The sequence below is a fragment of the Gorilla gorilla genome, chromosome 5 (genome assembly GCF_029281585.2).
Source record: "Gorilla gorilla gorilla isolate KB3781 chromosome 5, NHGRI_mGorGor1-v2.1_pri, whole genome shotgun sequence".
Classification (NCBI taxonomy): domain Eukaryota; kingdom Metazoa; phylum Chordata; class Mammalia; order Primates; family Hominidae; genus Gorilla; species Gorilla gorilla.
In genome coordinates, this window is record NC_073229.2 from 104,103,459 (window position 1) to 104,125,499 (window position 22,041).

A 22,041-nucleotide genomic window follows, 5' to 3' on the forward strand; every position below is an offset into this window, starting at 1 on the left:
AAGGCAGTTGCATCCATGATGGTTTGTGGATTGCACCACCACCAGAGATGGACACTGCTTCCGAGGATTAGAGTGGTAGAAGTGCTTAGGTAAGAGAAAAGACAAGTTACTTGGACATGTTAACATGTCAAGTTCTTCCTCTTACTATTATTCCTTGTTGTGTGGAAAATCCGTTTTGTTGCTTCTCTTTGTGTGTCAATCTGTGGGTCCGAAAGCCTTCAATTAAGATAGTATTTGCAATAGTTGCACATGGCAACGGAGTAATACTTGAAATATTAAAGAATTCATGTTGTGGTCCAATATGGTAACCTTAGCCACGTGTGACTTTTGGGCACCTGAAATGTGTCCCGCTGAGAAGTGTTATAATTGTAAAATATACTTTTGTGTGTTTTTCAATTTTGAAGACAGTATAAAAAAATGCAAAAAATTTTAATATATAGATTAAATAAAATATATTAAATACTAACAATATGTTAATGTTTTCTTTTAAATTTTTCTAATGTGGAAGAACTTTTAATGTAAAAAAATTAAAAGTTGTATATGTGGCTTGCACTGTATCTATTGGACAATGCTGAACTAGCTATGACATATATAAAATGTGATATTGATTCTTATATTGAAAACTAGATGAACATTTAATGCTAGAATTGTGAATAGTTTTATTTTTATGAAAATATCTAATGTTTTAAATTTTCAAAAATGAATTTTAAAATTTAACTTTAGATAATGTTGATTAAATTTTTGTATATGCATTAGTCTGTATTTTGACTTTTTAATAAATAATTTTGAATATAAAAAATGACTTTTTGAAAAAACACGAAAAATAATTCTAATTTTGTATTTATTATAATTTTTGCTGAAATTTTGTAATTATAATTAATTTTGCTTTATTTGGTTTAAAGATGGGTCTCACTAGATTGCCCAGGCTGGATTACAGTGGCTATTCATAGGCACAATCATAGCAAACTTCAGCCTTGAACTCCTGCACTCAAAGGGTCCTCCTGCCTCAGCCTCCACAGTAGTTGGAACTACAGGCTGGTGGCACCTTGCCTGGTTACAATTAATTTTTAGCCCTGGCCAGGCATGGTGTCTCATGCCTGTAATCCCAGCACTTTGGGAGGCCAAGGCAGGTGGGTCATCTGAAGTCAGGAGTTTGAGACCAGCTTGACCAACACAGTGAAACCCATGTCTACTGAGAAAATACAAAATTATCCGGGCATGGTGGTATATGCCTGTAATCCCAGCTACTTGGGAGGCTGAAGCGGGAGAATTGCTTGAACCCTGAAGGTGGAGGTTGCAGTGAGCTGAGATCGCGCCATTGCACTGCAGCCTGAGCAACAAGAGCAAAACTCCATCTCAAAAATAAATAAATAAATAAAAATTTTTAGTCCTTTAGGTTAGTACTCTCAATAGAACATAAATTGTCTGAAAGTCTTAATTAACACAACATAATAAGTGATATTTTTCTAATGAAAGTAAGAAAAATAAATGTATGAAATAAATCAATTTATAAATAACTTATAAATTATATTGTTTCATGTTATAATTCAAAAACGATTGGCTTATCAACAGAAATCCCAGCTGAACATGGGGGCTCATGAGTTTAAGACCAGTCTGGGTGACATAGTGAGACCCCTCTCTCCAGAAAAAATGAAAAAGCTTGGTGTGGTGGCATGTGCCTATAGTCCTAGCTACTTGGGAGGCTGAGGTGGGAAGATCACTTGAGTCCAGGAGTTCGAGGTTATAGTGAGTCACTGCACTCCAGCCGAGGTGAAAGAACAAGACCTTGTCTCAAAAAAAAAAAAAAATCCCAAAAATAGAGTAATAATTAAATTCAAATAACTTTTGTTTTTTGCCAACTATCAATAACATGAAACTGTAGTGTCAAACATGTATTTCAATTTTGTTATTACAGATGTACCATTATTGCACAGAAGGAGAGAACATATTTAATATTACAGCTCGTTTGCATGACATTTAAATATTTAGACAAATAGTATGTGGACCTCTGTTTGCACTATTGCCCTGGATCTCACAAATGTTAGGATGGATCTTTTCTGATCATAAGCGGGGCCCAGGGTAACCAGAAAGTTTTCAGTGAAACAAGATGTTCTCCATGGAATTGCATCACAGCTGAAGCTTCCATGGCTTCTGAGGATCCCTCAGAGCTGACAGTGTTGGTATGGCCTCTCAAGGTCTGTGTGAAACAAAATACAGTCTCTCTCCTAACCCATCTGTATTTTTACTCCTAAGCCTGGTAGGAAAGGGATGGACCTAGGAAATAGGTGGGAAAGAGAATGAACCTGACAACATCCTTGCATATATGTCTCCTTACTTCTGCCCTTTCCTGGGTGAATTAAATAGCCTGGTTGAAAATTGCTGAGACAGATTTAAAGAAGCTCAAAGCTTCTGCAGTATATGCAATATAATAGCTGTGGTGCCAGCTTTTGGTAGAAACTGGGTCAAAGGGTGGAGTAGGTAGAAGCGATGCTCTTCAAAAGCTACATCTGCCAACTGAACTACGATCGAAGAGACTTTTGGAGAGTACAAAGGAAAGTTGTAAGCTGAGTTGTTTATTAGGTTGATTCTCGTTATTTTAATAATACATGAAAAGGGTCAACCCTAAAATGTATCAATCCAATATGGATAAATACTGTGAATTATACCTATCTATGGACAAGCTTTACTCACCTCTGGAAATTGATGTCTATTTTCAATGACAGAAACTGTAGAGCTGTGAATAACCATTTGATAAGAAATAAAAATGCATTGGGAAGCAAAAGTCCAGAATTCTATTTCTAGTGTTGGTATATCCAAGCCATATACCCCAGGGCAAATCGCTAAACTGGTCTAGGCTTCAATCTCCTACCTGCACACTGCTGAAAGAAAAAATTGTGCTGCCTATCTCATAGACTGATATGAGGATCAAATGGGACCATTTAAGTGAAAGCACTTTGAAAATTGTAAAGTGGTTTACAAATATAAAACTGTCATTTTTTGTTTCACTCTGTGATATTTCCTTCAGGAAGTTAGGACTGATTACTATTGTTACTATTACCATTATATATTGATATGAGTTTATTTGATGTGATTACATAATAAGATATATATTTTTTAAATGACTATAATTTTGAATTCTAATTCACCAACTATCAAATAGCAAAACTTTGTTAATGTATTGTCCCAGAGATCCTTGTTTTTTAAAACCTCATCTATTTTACTCACTAATATAGGAATGCTGTTTTCCCTTGAATTCCTATTACTCTTTCCCTCACCTTTGATTTTTAAAATTCAAATCGTTTATTTTCTATAAGATACTTATGTTGTCAAAATAAATATTACCATTTTATCATTGTTTGCTTTTCTTCTGTCTCTCCATCCTGCACTCATCTACAGTGACGATGGAGAAGGAGCTTCTTAGTTTTTCTCAGCCTGCTTGATTTTAGAGGAAAGGCACCCTTGTTGCCCCCTTCTTTGCCCCAGAGGCACCTGTGGGTTCTGACAGGACTAGTCCAGTTGTTGGACACTCCCTGGGCAGCCTTTCCCTATCAGATAAAGCAGGGAGTGAGCCTCTGACAGGTACATCTATCACTATCCTGTGTGTCCATGGCGCAAGTGGAACTCTAATCAGACTAATGTTGTGCAAAGACTTTGTGTGGGCGATGTCTATCCTCCACCCCAGATGAATGACTTACTGCATCTGTGTGCTCAAAGCAAATGAAACTCTTACATACCTTTGAAATAAAAGAGAACAATATGAAAGTATTAGGACATTGGTCCTATCACAAAAGATGCACATTTCATTGTGTGAGAAGGAAACTTCAGGCCTCAACGTATTAGATAAATAAGGTATTTTTTATCGCTAACTCAGGAAAGATTTCGAACCTTTTTGTATTCAGGTGGCAAGTAATTCAGGCCTCTCATAGAAGATACCATTAAAATATAATTTAAAATAGGAAAGAGAAACACATACATATTAGAAAAGGCTTTGACCATTCCTTGCATTCTATTTAATCTGCAGAAATTATTTTAGAATCTCAGAATGCTATTTAGCTTTATTATCACAGCTCTATGTTAGTAAAGTTAATTGCGTATGTGTTTTAGTTGTTATAAATGTTCTGTGGAGATTCATGTTAATTACATTTTGAGAAATATTATTTGCAAACAGGTGGCCGGTTACTTTATATTTCCTTTCTGCGGAGTCAAGAGGTGGCATGACGACTAAAGGAGCTGGCTTACTTCTGGGGGCACTCAGAAGGCCACACCTTCAGCACAGGTACTATGAGCCTTCTGATGATTCCCGTCACTGAATGTGGACCAAAGCAGCAGAGCCCCTGAAAATGTCCTGGCATTTCAGCAGAAAACAGTGTGAGCAAATGATTAGTGACTGGGGTCTTCCTGAGTCTTAGTGATACATGAGGTGCAAGGTACAGCCTTGGGCTGGTGGAGCCTCAATTACTACTAAATTTCCCAATAGCCTATAGGAACGGGGCATGGAGTTGGATTTCAAGTGATTTACAGATTATAAACAAATATGATGGTTCTTGAACTTTTGAATTTGTGAACTGAGATTCTGCTATTTCTATGTTATGGCATTCAACATACAAATTTACAAACTGAACAAGGCTTAGAGGTAATTAATTATTAACTCTTAGCTTGAACAAGAGGTTACTTTTCTGCCGACCTTAGAATGGTTAGGTTCACAGATATATAATAACAGTCTTCATTTTTTCCCTTGTCCTTTAATTGTAAAAACAGAGTAGCAAAATATACAAATTAAACTCTATTTAGAAAAAGCATCACAATTTCATCATCCAAACGCAACAACTATTTTAATGATTTATATATCCTGTCATTCTATATACTTGTATAATAACAAGTAACCTGTGTTCTCAGTTTGAGGAGTATCATGGAGGAATTTGAGCAGAATTGTCAGAAGCCCAAATTCCTTCTTGTTCTTGGCAGAGTATCTTGTGAGGTGGTTGGCTTCTGTATTCCCTTTCATGGTCTTCAGGTTGCTCCTGCTGCCACCTCATGGCCTCTGCTGCTGTTGGCTGTGTTTATTGCCAAGGGTGTGGGATGGCTTTATGTGGTTTGAAGGTTTGTTACAGCTGAGTTCATTTGAAGATTTTCTTGTGTGTCAAGATAGCAGTTTCAGCTTGAATCTGGGCCCGTCCAAGCATGTCAAGGGAACTTATGAAGCCAGCCTATTTTCCTGGAACCTGAAGAGCCTATAGGAAAGAGCTTGAGCTTTGTCTCCTGCTTGGGCCACTAGGCATTTTGAATAAATTGTGAGATACCCTGACAGCAGTCTAATTGAAGGAGGGCTGTAGAGTCCTCTGGGAGAGAACTCATCCTAAGGGTGGAAGGTGGGAGCCATAACGAGCCCCCCAGTTTCTTCCCAGAGGAGAATATGGATTCTGAGTATAACTTTGTGACTGTGATATGTAGCAAAATATACAAATTAAACTCTATTTAGAAAAAGCTAAAGAGACTGTGATTCATATCTGTTCCCAGCCAAATTCCATAGATTCATGTGTGGGTCCTAGGCAAAGTGAGAGCCATAGGTAAAAACTAAAAAAACATTCAATGAACACTATAAAATATTAAGGCACACACACACACAGTGCACTGTTTTTAACACCTCAGATTAAACGTTACAAGGGAGAGAGAGTTAACTACAGCAGAGAGTTTGCCATAGATCACCGAGCTTTATTGCTGTGAAATTTTCAGAAATGCATGGAGTGTGGTAAAGTCCTTTGTGGTCAGTGGAGCAGCAGTGGGGGGTTTGCTGAAGAATGGTATGATTGGAAGAACAGGACCTAGAAGAGTAATAGTGATCTTTGGAGGATAAATGTGGTGTCTACAAGGCAGTGAGAGCATTAGTAAAGCTAGATTTTGTCTTAATCACAACTGAGACACTCCCTGGGGACTCTCAGAAATGCTGAAGGGGACCAACTTAAGGACTGAGGATAAGCATTATGCAAATAAAGGAAATAAGTCCTGAAATCAGGCAATCTTCATGTGACCCTGAATGTACCTACAGGCTGGTGAAACCTTGGCAAACTTGCATTTCACTTGCATTTGCCTGGTCCCTCAGAGCAGGCTCTGAACCCACATATGGTGTATACTGCTACAGTTAACTACTATCTGGTCCAAAGTGTCTGGCCTGGATTTTTTACAGTGTTCCTGGCTTTATAACTCTTGACTGATTATTCTTCTTTCGCTTTTATTCAGCACATATTTATTAAGTATGTCCTCTGTGTGTGAAGATACAGTAATGAGCAAAACAAACCTTGATCCAGTCCTTTCAGAAATCATAGCCTGGTGCACAAGACAGACCAATTCATTGGTTCAACAATTTTTATTAACTATCTACGATATGGTAGTTAATAAACCATTCAATGTTTTTGGCATAACAATGTATACATAGCAAGGATCTCATTCTGAAGAGCTTATGTGGTAGGGAAAGATAGAAAATAACACATAAATAAATACATGAACAGGATAATTACAGATAGTGATAAGTACTATGAAGGGAATAAGCGTGGTGACGTGATGAAGAACAACTGGAATTGGGGACTATTTTAGGTCAGGTAGTTGGGCAAGACATTGTGGAAGAGGCCACGTTTGAACAGGTACCTAAAAGGTAAAAAAAAAAAAAAAAAAGCCAACCACTGAGGATTTGTGGGTAGATGTTCTAGCCAGATGCAACAGTAAGATGAAGGGCTCTTAGGCAGGAAAAATTTCACTGTGTTCAAGGAACTGAGATGAGGCCAGTGAGCTAGAGCTTAGTGAGAAAGGAGAAAAAGTGGAATGAGATGGGCTTGGAGAATTAGAAAGGGCCAAATCAGGCAGGGCCTTTGGTAAGCACAGCTTCCTATCTAAGTTACTAGGAAAGCTATGAATGGTTGTAAGCAGGGGCCTATCATGATCCGCGAAACTAAGATGACATGTGATGAGAGCTTTCCTTCCCATTTTTTAATAGCACCCCCACCCTGTGGGCCATTCTTGAGGAACTTAAAATAATTTCCTTAGATCTGGACCTGAGAAAAGGTAGAGTGGCACTACTCAGAAGCTGCCACAAAGCTTATAATTACACTAATGTGTGATGTATCTACCTTGACTCAAATGTCTCAACTCCTGCCTACTCTAGGGGACTTTAGATGGGACACTTCCTGAAACACTGGAGTGGCTTTGGTCTCCTCCTGTCTGCTGAAAAATTTCTTAAATGAGACTAAATCTCTAGTTACTGCTTCTCCTAGGAAGTTTATGAAGGTCAAACTTCTGTTGTCCTGCCTTTCTCCTTAGAAACAACCTAATATTGAGAAATATGGCAAACGTGATTTATTAGAGTCTCAATAACAGTAATGCAACAGGGAAAATGATAGCAATGTCCTGCAGACCTCATAGAACTCAAAGAAGAGTGTTAAGCAGACAAAAAAGACAATTACAGTACTATGTCATAGCTGCATATTCTCTGACATGAACATGTGAACCACTCCAGAGACTCAGAAATAGTAGGGAAATGTGATGTTTTCAAAGAATGTCAAGCTGCATTAGCAGGTAGAGAAGAGTGAGTCACAAACAGGCTAAAATATGGAACACCAGTTCATCTTCGAAATATCTTCTAAATATTTTGGAAATATTTGGGGCTGCCCAATGGGATTATTCATTTGTGCTTATTTCACTTTCATCCATTCACCCATCATTAAACAAATATATACGTGTATGTGCATGTTTGTGTATACATATGTGTGTGTGTGTGTGTGTGTGCGTATATATAGCTATAACTCTATTATGTGGTGACTGATATATCTATTCTAGTGTATATATGCTATGGAGTGAATGTTTATGTGTTCCCGAAAACCTAATAACCAGTGTGATGGTGTTGGGAGGTGAGGCCTTTAGGAGATAACTGAGTCATGAGGGCTTCATTCTCATGAATGATATTACTGCCTTTATAAAAGAGGTTCCAGAGAGCTGCTTTGCCCATTCCACCATATGAGGACTCAGGGAAAAGGCATCATCTATGAACCAGGAAACAGGCCCTCCCAAGATGCCTAACCTGTTGGTGCCTTGATTTTGGACTTCTCAGCCTCCAAAACTGTGAGAAATAAATTTATGTGATTTATAAGCTACTCAGTTGATGGCATTTTGTTATAGTAGCCTGACTGGAGTAACATAATCAATAATACGTATGTATGTATATAATATATGTATTATATACATACATACGTATATGTATATACACATATGTATACGTATATATATGTATACGTATATATATGTATATAATACATATACTTTTCTAACTATCGTAATTTTCTCTGGTCTGAAGCTGACTTTGATATCAATACAGCCACTTTGTTTTGAATGGAACAAAGTTGGAGAGCTAACAGTAACTGATTTTTTTTTAAAGTCACAGTAAACCAAAACAGCTAAATTTGCTGTAAAGATAGACAAATATATCAGAAGAACAAAATAGAAAGAAAGTACAGGAATAAATCCTTATATATGGAAAAATTACTTTTAACAAAGGTATAAAAGCAATGCAACAGATAAAATAATTTTCAACAAATGAGATTATAACAATTTTATATCCATATGCAAAAATAAATTTGGATCATTACTTTATATCCTATATAAAAATTAACTCAGAATGGACCATTAACCTAATTGTAAAATTTGAAACTATAACATTTATAGAAGAAAATCTTTGTAAACTTGAACAAGCAAATATTTATAAGATTTATAAAAGAAAAATTTGGAACATAGGAAAATAAATTAAATAAAATAAATTAAAATAACTCAGTATTAATTTAGGACCTCTCAAAAAGGGAGGAGTTTTGTGGATAGCATTAAAATCAGGACCAGAGGGGTACTTGTGAATTGTTTCCTTTTCAGGTTTGTTAGATTTCTGGTACATTCTTGGACCATGCACAACATCTGCATAGTGCTTATCTATACATCTGCATAGTAGCTAATAAATATTATTTAGGAACAGTCAGCTCTCAGACACTAGACTTATTCTATTACTCTCCCTAGACATCCCTTGTTATAGACTGAATGTGTCTCCCCAAAATTCATATGTTGAAGCCCTAATCCCAATGTGCCTGTGTTTAGAGTTAAGACCTATAAGGAGGAAATTAAGATTAAATGAGGTCATAAGGATGGGGTGCTGGACAAAAGGACTAGTGATCTTACAAGAAGAGGAAGAGGCACCAGAGACATCTCTCACTTTCCACTGTGACACAGAAAGAGAAGGACTCGTGAGGACATGGAAAGACTGGGAGGCTGAGGCAGGCAGATCACTTGAGGTCAGGAGTTCGAGACCAGCCTGACTAACATGGTGAAACCCCGTCTCTACTAAAAATACAAAAATTAGCAGGGTGTGGTGGCACATGTCCGTAATCCCAGCTCCTTGGGAGGCTGAGGCAGGAGAATGGCTTGAACCCGGGAGGCGGAGGTTGCAGTAAGCCAAGATTGCGCCACTGCACTCTAGCTTGGGCAACAAGAGTGAAACTCCTCCTAAAAAAAAAAAAAAAAAAAAGATAGAAAAGAAAAGGAAGAAAGAAAGAGAAAAAAGAGAAAGAAAGAAAAGAAAGAAAGAAAGAGAGAGAGAGAAAGAGAGAGAGAAAGTTAGTTGCCATCTGCAGGCCAAGGAGAAAGGCCTTACCAAAAACTGGCCCTGCTGGCACCTTGACCTTGGGTTTCCAGCCTCCAGAACTGTGTGAAAATAAATTTCTGTTTTTTAAGCCACCCAGTCTGTAATATTTTGTTACGGTAGCTTGAGCTGACTAATACATATCTTTACCCCAAAGACATTTCTTCCCATGTCTATTTGGTTCATCTGAAATTTTGATTAGTCTAGGTAAACTAAGAAGGGTGATATGGGTTGAATGTCTGTCCTCTCCAAATCTCATGCTGAAATGTAATTCCCAATATTGGAGGTGAGGCATAGTGGGAAGTATTGGATCATGGGGGCGATCCTACATAAATGGCTTAGTGTCATACCCCTGGTGATGAGTGAGTTCTCACTCAGTTAGTTCATGTGAGATCAACTGTTTAAAAAGAGTCTGGAACCTCCCCCTTCTCTCTCTTGCTCATGCTCTTGCCATGTGACATGCTGTCTCCCCATCACCTTCTGCCATGATTGGAAATTTCCTGAGGCCCTCAGCAGAAACCGAGCAGATGCTGGCACCATGCTTTTCATACAGCCTGCAGAACCATGAGCCAATTAAACCTCTTTCTTCTTTCTTTTATGTTGTTGTTGTTGTTGTTGTTGTTGAGACGGAGTCTTTCTCTGTAGCTCAGAATGGAGTGCAGTGGCATGATCTCGGCTAACTGCAACCTCCACCTCTTGGATTCAAGTGATTCTCTTGCCTCAGCCTCCCAAGCAGCCAGGACTACAGGCGTGTGCCACCACACCCTGCTATTTTTTTTATTTTTAGTAGAGACGGGGTTTCACCATGTTAGCCAGACTGGTCTCAAACTCCTGAGCTCAAGAAATCCATCTGCCTTGGCCTCACAAAGTGCTAAGATTACAGGTGTGAGCCACCGTGCCCGGCCCTCTTTTCTTTACAAATTACACAACCTCAAATATTCCTTTATAGCAATGCAAAAACAGCCTAACACAGAAAATTGGTACCAGGAGTGGAGTGTTGCTATAAAAATACCTGAAAATGTGGAAGTGGCTTTGGGACTGGACAACAAGCAGAGAGGTTGGAAGAGTTTGCAGGGCTCAGAAGAAGACACAAAGATGATGGAAAATTTTGAATTCTTAGAGACTGGTTAAATGATTGTGACCAAAATGCTGGTAGAGATAGGGATAGTGAAAACCAGGCTGAGGAGGTCTCAGATGGAAATGAGGAAGTTTTTGGAAACTGGAGTAAAGGTCACCCATGTTATGCCCTAGCAATGAACTTGGCTGCATTGTGTTCATGTCCTAGGGATCTGTGGAAGTTTGAACTTAATAGACTATTTGGTATAAGAAATTTCAAAGCAGCAAAATATTAAAGAGGTCACCGGGCTGCTTCTAGCAATTTATGATCAGGAGCAAATACAAGCAACCACAAGAGCAAAAAAACAAGTGACTTAAAGCTGGAAATTACAGTTAAAAGGGAAGCAGAGGCCAGGCATGGTGGCTCACACCTGTAATCCCAGAACTTTGGGAAGCTGAGGAGGGCAGATTGCTTGAGCTCAAGGGTTTGAGAGCAGCCTGGGCAACACAGTGAAACCCCATCTCTACAAAAATACAAAAAAATAGCTGGGCATGGTGGTGCACCTGTGGTCCCATCTATTTGGGAGGCTGAGGCAGCAGGATTGCTTGAGCCCATGAGGAAGTGGCTGCAGAGAGCCGAGATTGCACCACTACCCTCCAGCCTAGATGATGGAGCAAGACCCTGTCTCAAAAATAAAATAAAATAAAATAAAAATAAAAAATAAATAAAAGGGAAGCAGAGCATAAAAATTTGGAAAATTTGCAGCCTGGTCATGTGGCAGAGAAAGAAAAAGCATTCTCAGGTAAGGAATCCAAGCAAGCTATGGAGCAACCACTTGCTAGAGAGATTAGCATGACTGAAAAGGAGCCAAGTGCTACTATCCAATACAAAAGGAAAAAGGCTTCAAAGTCGTTTCAGAAATCTTCAGAACAGTCCCTTTCATCACAGGTTCAGAGGCTGATATAGTTTGGATATTTTATCCCTGCCCAAATCTCATGTTGAATTGTAATCCCCAGTGCTAGAGGTGGGGCCTGGTGGGAGGTGTTTGGGTCATTGTGGTGGATCCCTCATGCTTGTTGCTATCTTTGCGATAGTTCCTGCAAGGTCTTGTCATTTAAAAGTATATGCACCTCCCTCCCAACACTCTCTCTCTTGCTCCTGCTTTTTCCCTGTGAGGTGTCTGCCCCTGCTTCACCTTCCATCATGAGTAAAAACTTCCTGAGGCCTCCCCAGTAGCAGATGCTGGCACTGTGTTTCCTGTACAGCCTGCTGAACTGTGAGCCAATTAAACCTCTGTTCCTATAAATTACCCAGTCTCAGGTATTTCTTTATAGCAATGCAAGAATGGACTAACACAGAGGCCTAGAAGGAAAAAATGTTTCAGGGGCCAGGGCCAGGGCACCACTGCCCTGCTCAGCTTCAGGATACTGCTCCCTGCATCCCAGCCATGCTGGCTTCAGCCTCAGCTCAAAGGAACCCAGGTATAGCTCAGCCCACTACTCTGTAGGGCACAAGCTGTAAGCCTTTGCAGTTTCCACATGGTCTTAACTCTACAGGTATGCAGAATGCAAGAGTGAGGAATGCTTGACAGCTACCACCTAGACTCCAGGGGATGTATCAGAAAGCCTGGGTGCCCAGACAGAAGCCTGCCACAGGGGCAGAGTCCCCACAGAGAAACTCTGCTAGGGTAATGTTAAGGGGAAATGTGGGGGTGGAACCCCCACACAGAGTCCCCACCAGGGAACTGCCTAGTGGAACTGTGGGAAGGGGGCTGCCGTACACCAGACCTCAGAATGGTAGAGCCACTGGCAGCTTGTATCCAAAGCCTGGAAAAGCTGCAGGTACTCAGCTCCATCAGAGTAGTTGTGGGTGGCTGCACTCTGCAAAGCCACAGGATCAGAGCTGCCCAAAGCCTTGGGAGCACATTCCTTGCACCAATGTGCCCTGGATGTGAGACATGGAGTCAAAGGAGATTATTATGGAGCTTTAAGATGCAGTGTATTCCCTGTGGCATTTTAGACTTCTGTGGGGCCAGTTGCTTCTTTCTTTTGGCTGATTTCTCTCATTTGGAATGAGAATGTTTATACAATGTCTGTACCTCTATTTTGTCTTGAAAGTAAATAACTTGTTTTGATTTTACAGGCTCATAGGTGGAAGGAGCTTGTCCTTGAATCTCAGGTGAGAATTTGGATGCTGCACTTTTGATTGAGTTAATGCTGGAATTGCTGGAATGAGTTAAGACTTTTGGGGACTACTGAGAAGAGGATAATTGTATTTTCTAACATAAGAAGGACAAGAGACTTGGGGGACCAGAGGCAGAATGATATAGTTTGGATGTTTGTCTCCTCCAGATCTAATGTTGAAATGTGATACCTAATGTTGGAAGGGGGACCTAGTGGGAGGTATTAGATCATGGGGGCAGATATCTCATAAATGGCTTAGTGCCATATCGTTGGTGATGAGTGAGTTCCTACTCAGTTCACATGAGATCTAGTTGTGTAACAGAGTCTGGGACCTGTCTGCTCTCTGTCTTTCTTCTGCTCCTTCCATGTGCCATTCTGGCTTCTCATTATTTTCCACCATGACTGTAAGCTTCCTGAGGCCTTCACTAGAAGCTGAACAGATGTTGGCACCATGCTTCTCATACAGCCTGTAGAACCGTGAGCCAATTAAACCTCTTTTCTTTATAAATTACCCAGCCTCAGGTATTCCTTTATAGCAATGCAAAACTGGGCTAATAATAAGGGATATCAACTTACCTCTTAAGAGAGTACATCATGGGAGAGCATTTTAATTTACATTTTTATTTTCTATTTCTCTGTCTTGTTTTACTTTTGGTCCTCTTATCCAGATCTGTGACCTGGGGGCATGAAGAATGTAGAAATGGTGACAGTGGTGTGCAGTTAGAGGACTTATTCTAATGATTAGGTAAATTATTTCAATGAGATCTCATTTCTTCACTCTGTAGTTTTTGGCAGAGATGTTTTGTTTATTAGCTACTCTGAACTATCTGGGGACCTGTCTTGATAGCTCGTTCCTTGAAATGTGTCAAAAACTATTTCTCTCTGATGGTTAATCATAGACAAATAATGTCTATTTTCACATCTCTCTAAAGAATTGTGATATAAAATCTAGGATTAAACTTTAAAGCATTTTATCTAGACTTCCAGCAGACATACTCACTTCTGATGAGTTTCCACTCTAGATCCATGTCTGAGAATACTTTCAAAATATACCCGAGATCAGAGATCAAAGGCCACTTACCCACATAACCAAACACTCTGAAGTCTGTTTTCAGAGAACTGTGCCATGTTAGGTGTTTCTGATTTTAGTGTTTTAGTAATGATAGCACGGTATATCTTTTTCCTTATTTTATTTCTATCCTATTTGTGCCTTCATATTTAAAAAGGGTTTGGTGAAGGCAGTGGATAGTTGAAGCTTGCTTTTTTATACATCTGAAAATCCCTACCATTTTCTGGGAGTTTTGATCATGTACATTAATGTGATTATTAATATAGTTGGATTTAAATCTACCATTTTGCTATCTTTTTTCCATTTTCCTATCTGTTCTTGTTTACTCTTTTCCTCTTTCTCTGCTTCATTAGTATTAAATGAATATTTTTTGTTTTCTGTCTTTTGTTCACTTAGTAGCTGTGTTTTTTTTGTTTGTTTGTTGGTTTTTACTTGTGTTTGTTTGATTTTAGTGGCTACTTTAGGGTTTCTAGTAACACTGTCCAATAGATATATAATGTGAGCCACATATGTAATTTATATGTTTTCTAATAGCCACACTTTTTAAAAGTTAAAAGAAGCAGGTGAAATTAAAAGTAATATTCCCAATTTATTGTAATTTCAATTAATAATAATAATCAATATTAATAATTTGCAACAGTATATAAATATTAATGGTAAATTTTATTCTTTTTACACTATGTCTTTGAAATCTGGTGTGTATTCTATACTTACAGCACATTCATTTTGGACCAATTACATTTCAAGGGCTCAAGAGCTACATGTGGCTAGTTACCATGATAGAGAATGGAGGTTTATAGAGTTCACCTTTAACTTATCACAAGTAATATACCAATTTATGTAGAGTAGAAAGAAACCTTAAATAATATTCTTTCATTTTCCTCCTCCCAGCACTGGTGTGAGTGTTGTCATGTTTTACTTCTCTATATGTTATAAACCTGACAGTACATTGTTATCATCTTTTGCTTTAGTTATCTCTTAAAGAGATTTCAAAAATAAGAAAAATATCTTTTTACATATCCACATATTTACCATTTCCAGTATTCTTTATTGTTTTATGTAGATTCAGAATTTTTCTGCCTGAAGGCTTCCTTTAATAATTTTTGTGGTGCCATTCTACTGGTGATGAATTATTTCAGCTTTTATATGTCTGAAAAAAAAATCTTTATTTTCCCTTCATAATGAACAATATTTTTGCTGGAAATAACAATTCTAGGTTTATAGAATTATTTTTTCTTTTTCTTTCAGCATTTTAACCCTTTTCCTGTTTGCCCCAAGAATACATGCCTGTAGCTGCTGTGTTTACCCTGAGATAAATTTGCCACAAAATATCTCACTTTTATTATTTTTGCATCATTCTAGTACATTGACTTTGGAAACAAAAGACATCATTCTACTTACAACATTCCGGGCCAGGTGAGGTGGCTCACACCTGTAATCCCAATACTTTGGGAGGCTAAGGCAGGCAGATCAGTTGAGGTCAGGAGTTCGAGAACAGCCTAAAAATACAAAATTAGCCAGGCATGGTGGCACACACCTGTAATCCCAACTACTTGAGAGGCTGAGGCAGGAGAATTGTTTGAACCTGGGAGGCAGATATTGCAGTGAGCTGCGATCGCACCACTGCACTCCAGCTTGGGCAACAGAGCAAGACCCTGTCTCAAAAAAATAAAAAATAAATAAAATAATAACAGTATTACAATATTCTGTTTTTAGTACTGGTGTTTTGTATTTCCATTTACAAAACATAGTAATTCTCAGTTGCTGAAAATGTCAAATCCTATAAAACACAGCATTTCTACGTGTGATGTTAACATCATTCTCAAACAGTTGTTGGCTGAAGATTGATTTGATGAATCCAATTTTTTCAAAACTGACAATACTGATGATTCAGACAATTCTGATGTTAGTTACGTTTAGAAATAACTCCAAGAGCAGTTTTTAGATTTTATTTTCACATTGAAAATCAGTCAGATTTGCTTCAGCCTCAAAAAGCATGTTTATGTAAAATTAAATGAGTGCTGGCAGGCAACTGTAGTTTTTTTTCCTAAATGGGAAAAGGGTTAAAGATGTCACTCCATTGTTGCCCAGCTTACATTGTTTCTGACAAGAAGTCTACTGTTCTTATGATTGTTCATCTATATCTAATATGTACTTTTCCTCTGGTTGCTTTTAATATTTTCTCTTTATCATTAGTTTTGTCCAATGTAATAATGTGCACAGGTGTTGTTTTCATGAAGTTTATTGTGTTTAGAATCTGTTGAACTTCTTCAATTTGTTTGTTTATGGTTTTCAACATATTTAAACAAATTTTGGCCATTTTTTCTTCAAATATATTCTTCAATTCTCCCTTTCTTTGGAAAACTCCAGTCACATGTACATTATGCCACATTGTTTTTCCACGACTCACTGAAGTTCTTTGTATTTTTGTTTCTTTGCTTCTCTGTGCCTTATTTTGCATAGTTTATTATTGATATGTTTTCAAGTTTAGGATATTTTGTTTTCCAGGCTGTAATCTGCTATTAATCCTATCCAATATAATTTTTATTGCAGGTATTGCATTTTTCATCTCTATACATTTGTTTTTGGTCTTCTCATATATTCCATATTTCTTTTTAACATGTTTACACTTTCCTCTACTTTCTGGAACATATGGAATACAGTTATAATTACTGTTTGTCTATTAGTGGGTAATCTGTGCCACTTCTGCATCTGTTTTAATTGACTGATTTCCACCCCCACTTCCTCATTTAGATTTACATTTTCCTGCTTTAAATGCCTAGTAATTTTTTAATTAGATGCCAGACATTGTAAATTTGACCTAGTTGGATTTTCTCATATTTCTATAAATACTGATCCTTTTAAGGTTTGCTCTTAAGCTTTTATAGACTGGGTCATTGCATGCTGTAGGGCTAATTTTGCCCCAGTTCTAAGGCAATATCATGAGTCTTCTACTTGTTGCTTTGTGAACAAAAACTATTTCTTGTCCTTTATGAGCTCTTGACGTTACTCCCTTTTATTCTTTCCCCTGGTTGTTATCTTCCTCTGGTCTTGTGATAGTTTCCACATACACTTGCACTTACCAGTACAGAGCTGGAGACTCAAGGACATTCTCTGCAGATTTCCAGAATTCTCTCTCTGTTCTGCTCTTTTTCTCTGGGACGCTGTCCTGTGAACTTCACCTGCCTTGGCCATACCAGACTATGAGCTCCATCTTCTTAACTTTAGAATACCAGGCAATGCCTGGGTTCTCCCTTTGTACACTGAAGCTTGGAAACTCTCACCAGTAAGTAATCTGGAGGCAACATTATGACTCACTTGTTTGTTTCACTATTCTTAAGGATCACTGTACTGTATTGCCTGATGTCTGATGCTTGAAAACCATTATTTCATTTATTTTGTATAGTTTTTGTTGTTACTGTTGTTTCAGAGAATAAATCTGAACCATGTTTCTTCATCTTGGCTAGACTCTAACTGTGTATTTGATAATTTTATTATTTTTAGAAATCTAAATGTACAGACTTACATTTATCTCTATAAATTGCATATTATCATCTTTGTCCTTTTAAAGTATCTTCTAATTTTGTCTTTTTAAAATTCATATGAAAAGTTAAGCATTATTTTTATATGTTTGTGACACAGATAAGATATGTAGTTTAGAATAAAACCACAGACAGAGTTCTGAGACCTTCTACTAGGGATCAACCTGAAGTTATCAAACTATTAACAAGTGATCTTGGAGAAAAATGATCCAGAGTTGCAGAAATACTTCACATTAACCATATGGGAATTACTTGCTCCTTTCTTCCACAAAAACAGTAAGAGAGCCTTTATCATTTTATTTGCCAAAGTTAAGATAGTCTGTATTTATGGCCTTCCCTTTTCTAAATATACAAACAATCAAAATCAGAACTTAGTATATTCTATATAGCCTGCTCTTAATGCATTCACATTGGCTTCTAGAGATCTTTGCTTCCAAACAGTTCGGTAATTGATCCCAGAATGGGTCTAAAATTCTAAAATCTACATTGAGATTATAGAGATTAATAGCTTCCAAATTCTACCTTTTCCAAAAAGGTAACACTTGTCCATCCATTTCTGGCTTTCTATCATTGCTTCTACTTATTATGACTTTTCAGAGATTGCCAGCAATGTTTCTGGGATTATATTTGCACGTTTTTTTTTCAATATCCTGCTTATTTTCTTCAGGATACTGTGGTATATTAACCAACTATGTGAGGCTCTTTCTATATAGCAGAGACTGAAAATGTATGGAGATATATATATATATATATATATATATTTTTTTTTTTTTTTTGAGACAGAGTTTCGCCCTTATTGCCCAGGCTGGAGTGCAATGGCAAGATCTTGGCTCACCGCAACCTCTGCCTCCCAGTTTCAAGCGATTCTCCTGCCTCAGCCTTCCGTGTAGCTGGGATTACAGGCATGCACCGGCATGCCTGGCTAATTTTGTATTTTTAGTAGAGACGGGGTTTCTCCATGTTGGTCAGGCTGGTCTAGAACTCCTGACCTCAGGTGATCTGCCCCGCCTCAGCCTCCCAAAGTGCTAGGATTACAGGCATGAGCCACTGCACCCAACCTGGATACATTTAAAAAAAAAAAATTATGGCCAGTTGTGATGGTAATCACAGACCATCACAATGCTTCCCTGCACTTTGGGAGTCCGAGGCAGGTGCATTGCTTGAGCTCAGGAGTTTGAGACCAGCCTGGGCAACATGGCAAAACCCTGTCTCTACAAAAAATACAACAATTAGTCGGGTGTTGTGGCATGAACCTGTAGTACCAGTTACTTGGGAGTCTCAGGTGGAAGGATGGCTTGAGTTCAGGAGGTAGAAGTTGCAGTGAACCAAGATCACACCATGGCACTCCAGCCTGGGTGACAAAGCCAGAGCCTATCTCTCTCTCACACACACACACACACATACATACACACACACTTCATTTGTGTCAGAGTTTGGATGGAATTTAAATGTCTTTCTTATATAGCCTGTCCTGTATTTATTTTTAAGATTGTCAGTCTGACTGCTATTCTTCATATTGGAGAAAAAAGAAAAATAGGAACTGAGAATCCTACTTTTCTTCTGCTGTTTGTTAGCATAGTTTGTTGCCTGCATGATTAAATAATACCTGATGTCCAAGTAGTGGTCCTAACTTGTCACTGCTGTTTTCCTTTGTAGAACATAATCTAAGCTGTCATTGCTGTTTTTCTTTGTGATCTATGAGGTACGTTGTTACCTCTCCTTGGCATTATTTTCTTTTCTTTTGGGTATGGCTTGGTCCATTCTGTGATAGTTAGCTTTCCTGACAGTATTCATACAGGTTTCAACATTCTTATGGGCTCACGTCACTCCTAAATGAACTAAAATCAGCATACACTAGTAATGTTTTATCCAGAATAAACCACCATAAAGCAGCACACAACTGATTGCATGCTGTAAGAACTGGATTTATTATTGATCAGAAATTTAACTTTTGTATATGCACAAAATAAATTCATGTATAATAATTAGTTCCTAAAATCAAAGTTTGGGCCTTACTGAGCTTGTGTAACAATGACCTCAATAATTGAAAAAAAAATTCCTTGGAGGGGATTTAAATAAATAAGTAAATAAATAATGGAATAAAAAAGGCAGCTGTGCTGACAGAGAAGTCAAAGATCAGCAAAAAAGTTTCATGATGATAATGACAAAGTTAAACGTTCGAAACTTTTGTTTATGTGACAAAAATGTGAAACTTACCATCTTACAATAAGTCATAATCTTATGGCTAATTTTATTGCTTTGTGAAAGGCTTGACTCTGAAAATGAACAAGTTTATTCACTGTCAGATGCAGCTGATTTAAAGCCAAATGAGAAACTGTGATGCAAGAAGTATACAAATGTGTTAAATAAAATAGGATTCTTAAATACTCTAATGGTTGTAAATATTAGTATTTAGCTAACATTTATTAAGTGCCTACAAATGTACCAGGCACTGTTCTAAGCACTAAGGATGCTGTAATGAACAAAGTAGACAAAAATTCCTGTATTATGGAGTTTACATTCTAGTGGGGGTAAAGTTTGGAGAGTCAGAAAATAAACAAGATAAATAAATAGGTCAAATAGGTAAAACTGTAGGATTTTACAGATCACTGCTGTCCAGTGGAAACACAATATAAGCCATATATGTAATTTTCAATTTCCTACTAGCCATATTAAAGTATAAAAAGAAACAGGTGAAATTAAATTTTCATAAACTTTTTATTTTTGAATAATTTTTAATTTACAAAAAAATTCCAAGTGTATTAAATAGTACAGTGAATTGCTGTATACTGTTCATTGTTTTTCTGTTGTTAAGATCTTGCATTACTGTGATGCATTTTTCAAAACCAAGAAACCAACATTAGTGCATTTTCATTAACTAAACCTCAGACTTTATTTGAATTTTACTAATTTTTCCATTAATGTCATCCTCCTGTTTCAGGATCCAGTTTATGATATCACAGTGCATTTAGCTGTCATGTCTTCTTAGTCTCCTCTGTGATGGGGTGGTATTAATTTTAATAATATATTTTATTTAACTCAATATAGCAAAAATATCATTTTAACCTGTAATTGATATTTTTAAAATTATCAATGTTTATTACTTTTTCTTATTCAGTCTTCAAAATCCAGAGTGTATTTTATACTTAACAGTACATCACATTTCATACTCAGACACTTTCATTGGAAATACTTCATCTGCATTTGGTTCTCACAAAATTTACAGTTGAAAAAGTAGGTTCATATACTTACGTTGTTCCAAGTATACTTAAAAGTCTTCCAATAAATTCATGACTAATGCAAGTTTAGAAAAAAGAAAGCAAAAAAAAATTACTTTAAATAGTTTAAAAATAATCCCATTAGATATCAGTTTTCAAATTTAAATCTAAATTTAATTAATCAATTAAGGTTAATTGATTTAAAAATTCAGTTCCCAGTTGCACTAGACATACGCAAGTGCTCAATAGTCACAGACCACATAAGGACTTTTGATTTTATTCCGAGCTAGAAAGGGAGCACTGAAGGGTTTTGAGCAACGTAGTGACATAATCTGATTTAAGATGACTTTGCTATGTCAGAGAATAAATTGAGGTGAGGCAAGGGCAGAAGCAGGGAGACCAGCCAGGAGGCTACTGCAGGTAACATCAGGTAAGTGATGCAGGTGCCTTGGACTGAAGTGGTGGCAGTGGAGGTGGGGAGAATTGGTAGGAGTCCAGGAATCTCTTGTGCCAGCCCTGACTTAATCTGCTTATGAGTTAGATAAGGGATCAGGGATGACACAAAGGTTTTGGGGCCAAAAAAAATTTAAGACAATGAATTTGTCTTTTATAGATTTTGTAAAAAAACAGGTTTGAGTAGGAAGATCAGGGGCTTGGTTTTGGACATTTTGAGTTCAAGATGCGTATGAGACATGTAAGTGAAGATGTTAATAAGTAGGCAGTGGATATCTGAGTATGGAGTAGAGGAGAGCTCAGCTAATGATACACATTTGGGAGCCATCAACATATAGATGGTATTTAAAGATAGAAGACTGAAGGAGACCACCAAACGAGAGTACAGAAAGAAATGTTAGGGTGAGGTCATCCAGCAACAGTATTTTCAGGAAAATGCAAGCTTTGAGATCAGGCCGCAAACAGATCAACGAGAATTGGAGGAATAATAAACTCTTTCCAGGCAAAAGCATTAGATGCAATGGTGCAAAGGTAAGTGATTAGCCAACCATGGTATAGCAAGTCATTTTGCTCTGCTGAAGCAGAAATACTAGCTAGCTGACACAGAAAGATGCATTAAGTGATTGAGAAGGGTTCTCATGCTAGCTGGGTGGCTATCCAGAGCTGGGAATGTGAGGGTTCTAAGGATAGCTTTGGAGTTAACAAGTGACAGCTGCAGTTAGTTTCCTATACATACACAAAACCAACCCGTCCTACCACAGAATATATGTCATAATGCTGGCACAACAGACACATCCCTTTTAGTTTTGCAGACGAGGAGTAACCGTTGCCCTGGACCACAAAGCCACTTAG

At 37.6% G+C, this 22,041-nt stretch overlaps 1 protein-coding gene across 9 annotated transcripts in view; it reads left to right on the forward strand.

Moving 5' to 3' along the window:
* The window catches only part of TTK (TTK protein kinase), a 98,487-nt gene that overhangs the window by 37,840 nt on the left and 38,606 nt on the right, over positions 1 to 22,041 (forward strand). For 5 of the 9 annotated variants that reach the window (XM_055391967.2, XM_063707729.1, XM_055391970.2 and 2 more), the window contains 2 exons: positions 4,169 to 4,276; positions 12,867 to 12,902. The gene's annotated coding sequence lies outside the window, so the exon portion shown is untranslated. Of the gene's footprint in view, positions 1 to 4,168; positions 4,277 to 12,866; positions 12,903 to 13,575; positions 13,653 to 17,028; positions 17,263 to 22,041 lie in introns of those variants that run through there. The other 4 variants (XM_055391972.2, XM_055391971.2, XM_055391968.2 and 1 more) reach the window with 3 other exon arrangements.